Source organism: Drosophila innubila, chromosome X (assembly GCF_004354385.1).
Source record: "Drosophila innubila isolate TH190305 chromosome X, UK_Dinn_1.0, whole genome shotgun sequence".
NCBI classification, from domain to species: Eukaryota; Metazoa; Arthropoda; class Insecta; order Diptera; family Drosophilidae; genus Drosophila; species Drosophila innubila.
Genome location: NC_047626.1, coordinates 37764154 through 37770153, shown reverse-complemented (window position 1 = coordinate 37770153; position 6000 = coordinate 37764154).

Below are 6000 nucleotides of genomic sequence, written 5' to 3'. Positions count from 1 at the left end.
CTTCATCGGATCCCAAGGACATCGACCAGAGAACCCGAGAATATCATTATTAACTAAGAACATCGAAATTTAATAAGCCTACTTGAAATTGAGAGAGTCGCCCATCGTGTCACTAATAAACGATTACCATTAATTATTGAATATCTATCTGCCTTCTTATTTACTCGCAAGTGCTGCATAATATAAATTTGTTGCTCGAACTCATAGCGCCGACCGAGTTAGCCCGGTGAAGCTTTTAAGGATCGTTACACTTGCGTGATCAGTGGTGATCTCGAACTCTTGCAGCTCCAAATAACATCTGAATCTCTTGATCGCTTCAACAGCTACCAAGCACTCCCTTTCAGTAACGCCGTAGTTACGTTAAGTAGTGCTCAGGTTTCTTGACATAAATGACACTGGACGTTCTTGGCCATCTTCAGATCTGAACTAAAACAGCACCGATGCCAAAATACCATTCACCAACCTTGCCAACAAGAATGACATGCAAGTTCTTACATAGAAGTAAAGTCATTCTGAAGACTGTCAGCTGTCAGAGGTCGTACTCTATACAAGAATTATTGCACTTTACATTCCAACTTTAAATGATCTGGGTCGCTTTATCTGGTATGAGAACAAGAGCGCTCCGCTCTACTGTCCTAGCAGCCTGATTATTTTGACTAGGTGACGCCTGCGAAGTTCTCATCGATTCAGAACTTTGCTACTGCCTGTTGACGGACATTGGGAAAAACTTATCATCAATAAGTTGGCTCATTCTGGCAAAAATCATGTCATAATCGACTTGATGCTGAGATTCTACGAGAACCTGACGAAAAATGTTCTTGAGCTTTATAAACTCGTGGTGCTCTCTGATTATGAGACTTGCCTCCTCGACCTTTTCGTGACTGCTTCACGGCACTGTTAGCAGCACCTGCCTGATAATCGAGATATGATTAGATATTATCATAAAAAAGTTATTTCCTATCCAGTAAGTCAGGGCAAACGTAGAAAAATAAATATGTAAATAATGCTATTGAAAAGGGAGTGTTAAGTCCTTAATACAAAACTTGCGCACTGCATCTTCTTAGCCTCAGAAATTCGAAATATTATGCCAACTTATCAAAATATACGCATTTCCAGGCTTAGTGTTAAAATCTCAACGAGTAATTAAGTCATAGCACTTTCTTTCGAAGATAGACTGAAAATTTAATAGTAATCGTTATCGGTAAAAATCCAGCTGTATACAAACTAGAAACCGTTGTATAATATTAGATAATATATTAATATAAAAGGGCTTTTAGAATTGAAGGAATTCACGAAAATAGCTTAAAAAGACGTACATAGATAAAAAAAAAAAAAAAGGAGCTGTTAATTTGTAAAATAGCAGCTTATGCATTATACACAAAGAGTATTATTCTAATTATACTATTCTGCAACCAAACTATTAATAAAAAAAGTCTAAAAAAAAACAGTTTTCACACTTTCATATGTCAATTTGTGCTTTCTCGCCTTTTATTAATTGTCGAAATCAAAATCAAATCAGTGTGCAAAAAGGGTCGTTCCTGAAATTGATTCAGATTTGCTTAATCCAAACCGAAATCAAATCCGAATCTGTTTCAGAAATTGCACTAATAATATAGTTTAATTCTTGTAATTATCGATTTCACAATTATTTGGAAATGTTAATGTACACATAATAATACAGTTTGAGGAATACCTCGGATATGTAATTTTAACATTAGCATAACTATGATCTATGTTTAAACTATGGATCTTAACAGAAACGAAAGTTGGTCACACTGCAGTGCCATCTATGAATAATGATTGCGCATTTGCAATTATAATGTATTATTTCAATTTGCCAGAAGGGTTGATCATAATTGCAAAAATTGTAAGTATTGCCAAAATAGAGTGAAAAGCGAATAAATTGACTGAAATATGCAAATACCGACGAGTGCTTAAATTGTGCGTGAAACATTTATGTTGCATGCCGAAAAGTATCCAATGCAAAAAAAATGTATGCATATTTAAACGTATGTATATTTTATTTATATTTATGTTATATTTTATTTTGTTTGTTTTGTTACACTATATGTATGTGCATTATGTGTGTAAATATGTATATCAAAAATAACTTTAAATTATGCAAGAGCCAGCAGCGCGCGCGGCGTTAAGAGAAGGTTAACAGCATATGTTATCATATACATAAGTACATACATAGCGCTTTACAATTGTATGCAAATCACTGAGAACGGCAGTTCGCGCTAGTGACAAAAGCAGCACGAAGGGTGCCAAAGGCGACTAGCAATATATACAGCTAATATTGACAATTTTCTACGACTGTCCGATCAGATCGAAAGGCTTAGTCCAAACTAACAAAATGGCGAACTAAAACTTTTTCTAACTCACCTGAGATTATAAGATGAGGCGGTGTAAGTGGGAGGGAAAAAATTTAAATGATTGCCACTAATGGGGCCGTTAGGCCGTTAATTTTAATTAAAAATACGCGTCGATTGATACCCCGATCACCCGAATCCGACAACTAGATCCAAAGATAATTAAATTTGAAATTATTACTGGACTTCTCAAAATGAGATGAACAAATTTTTTGTCTGTTTGTTTGTTTGTCTGTTTGCATCAAAGCGCTAAAAAAGCTGATGAATATTTTGTAATATATCGATACATTTTTTTCCAATTATCATGATAATCATCAACAACCCTAGTCACTTTTCCGGCGAGCTGAGACAGTGAGAACGTGTGAGCGGGCAAAGTGAAAACAAAGTAAAGTAACAAAGTGTACGGGAGTGATACATAGTGAAGTGCGTGGACGAGGAAAACGACAAGTGACAAAAAGGAAACAACAAAGACGTGGGAATAAACAAAAGCCAACCGCAGCCCGAGTTCAGCGCCGGCGAGTGCCAGTGAACGTGTGTGTTGTTGCTTGTTAAGACGCCGTTGCGCGCCAAGACCCAGCGTCGCTGTCTCCACCCGTGAGGGTGTGTGTATTAGGTGGGTGAGCTGCCCCCAAATATTTTACTTTTCGTGGGCTTTAAGGGATTTCAGGTGGCAGGACAACTAGGCGTTGTCTGGCCCCGATCTGGCAAGGTGGCTGGAGCATCATGGCGAGACTATAAAGGGCGCAGTCCCCTACGTCTCCTGTGATAGTTCTGACATCTTGCAAGATCTTGGCCAGCCCTTGGAGGAGTCCGGTCCAGGGCTCAGTCCGATACGGCGCCAAGGGTGTCGTGGCCGGGACAAAAAAGGGCGCCGCACCTACGTTTTAATGCGGTCAATTTTGGTACCTGTCGGGCGCACCATGCCGGGAGGCTCAACGGAGTGTCTCCAAGGACTCGGTCCGGGGGATCTTCCCTTGCGCCCGACGGTAGGGTGCCATGCCCGCCTGGGTCGTCCAGTTTTATATACAACCAGATAGGGAACTCTTGCGTTCCCGTAGCTCCAACCTTCAGTTATCTCAGTATTTACAAATATTCTGTAAATGGCCCTGGCCGGACTGAGACGTCGACCTCGGCTGGAATAGCTTCTTTACAGCATTTAACTTGGTTTTAAATATCCTGACCAAAGTTGGTTTAAATCGGACCACTATATCATATAGCTGTCATAGGACCGATCGGGTCAAAATTATGTTTTAGTATGACAAATTTTTTTGTTTTATGAGATATTTTAACCAAATTGATAGTTGTTGGCTCAAATCGGACCAGTATCACTGCGGATGGCAGTTCGCGCTAGTGACGAAAACAGCACGAAGCGTGCGAAAGGCAACTAGCAATATATATTGACAATTTTCTACGACTGTCCGATCAGATCGAGTTATATACCGATCGAAAGGTTTAGTCCAAACTAACCAAATGGCGTACTAAAACTTTTTTTAAATCACCTGGATTATGAGATTAGGCGGTGTAAGTGGGAGGGGAAAAATTTAAATGATTGTCATTAATGGGGACGTTGGAGACTATTGTTAACACTTTTTTTTTTTTTAATTTTGATTAAAAATACGAGTCGATTAATACCTCGATCACCCGAATCCGACAACTAGTTTAAAAGATAATTAAATTGGAAATTCATAGTGGACTTCTCAAAAATAAAAGAAACAAGGGGGTACACCCCCTGCTCGCTGCGCTCGCCTACCCCCGGCTCGCTTCGCTCGCGGTGAGGTGCGGCTACAGTCGAGCACGCTCGACAGTAGGATACCCTGCTTTTTTGCTTATCGCTTAATTCTTATTTGGTACCCAAAAAAAAAAAAATGGGTACTAATTCGTACTGTCTTTGTGCGCGCCTTGCATACAAACGTATACATGCTGTCTCGCTTGCACGTTCGATTTGCCATGCAAATGTAAATGTAATTTAATACGCATACTTCTCAACTGATTGTTCAGTTAGGGAGTGCTATGTCAAAAATTGCGCCTGTATATTGTATTGCAATTTGTGAGCGAAGGGGGCGTGTTATCAAAAATTGGAAACAAACTTGACCTGTGTATGGTATTCACAAACCTGCACTTCAAATTTGAAGTCTCTAGCACTTATAGTATCTGAGATCGACGCGTTCAAACAGACAGACGGACAGCGCTAGATCGACTCGGCTGTTGATCCTGGTCAAGAATATATATACTTTATGGGGTCTACCACGCCTCCTTCTGCCTGTTACATACATTCTGCCAAACACATTATACCCTTTTTTGCCCATTTTCAATTGGCTCAGGGTATAAAAATTGCTTGTCTGTTTGCATCAAAGCGCTAAAAAAAAACCTTTAGATGTAATGATGGGGATTTATTCGTTTTCGAAAATCAGAAATGTTTGCTCTACGACTCTTCAATTTCCCGCTTGTTTAGCGGGAATATGCATTTAAGTTAGACGTATAGATCCTGACGAAAGTTGGTTCCTATGGAAGCACTATATCTTAGTTATAGATCAAGCGAAATCCAAGTATAAAAAACTTTATTTTGTCATAGTAAGTAAAGCTCTCCGACAGTAGAGTATGCTCGACTGTAGCAACGCGAGCTAAGCGAGCAGGGAGCTGAGCCCCCTAGTTCTCTTTATGATTAAGGAAAACATTTTTTTTTAATAAAAATAAATTCAAAACTAAAATTATATATTTTCCATCTGCCTGCATTAATGATAAAGTTACAATGTCAAAAGCAAAAGCTATTGCAAAAACTTCCAATATCCCACAAAAAAAGCTCTACACGAGGTAAAAGTCTAGTGACGAAAGCAATTTCTTGCCCCAAAATTTCTGATATCCAATTTTTGACGAACAAAATTCAGTTTTATCTAAAAATTTTAAATAAAAATATAAATAAATAAAAAAAAAGCGAAAATTGGCATTGTGCACTGTGCGCAAAAAGGGTGAGCTTCTTTGTACATAAAAATTACTTTTTGCGCATTCCTGGAAAGTCGTTGAACAAAAATTTCTGACTTTCGAAAAGGAATAAATCCCCATCATTACATCTAAGGTTTTTTTTTGCTTTGATGCAAACAGACAAACAAACAGACAAACAATTTTTTCATCTTATTTTAAGAAGTCCACTATAAATTTCCAATTTAATTATCTTTTAAGAATCCGACAACTAGATTCGGGTGATCGAGGTATTAATCGACTCGTATTTTTAATCAAAATTAAAAAAAAAAATGTGAACAAAAGTCTCCAACGTCCTCTTTAGTGCCAATCATATAAATTGTTCCCCTTCCATGTACACCGCCTTATCTCATAATCCAGGTGATTTAGAAAAAGTTTTAGTATGCTATTTGGTTAGTTTGGACTAAACCTTTCGATCGGTATATAACTCGATCTGATCGGACAGTCGTAGAAAATTGTCAATATTAGCTGTTTATATTGCTAGTCGCCTTTCGCACCCTTCGTGCTGTTTTCGTCACTAGCGCGAACTGCCATCCGCAGTGATACTGGTCCGATTTGAGCCAACAACTATCAATTTGGTTAAAATATCTCATAAAACAAAAAAGTTTGTCATACTAAAACATAATTTTGACCCGATCGGTCCTATGACAGC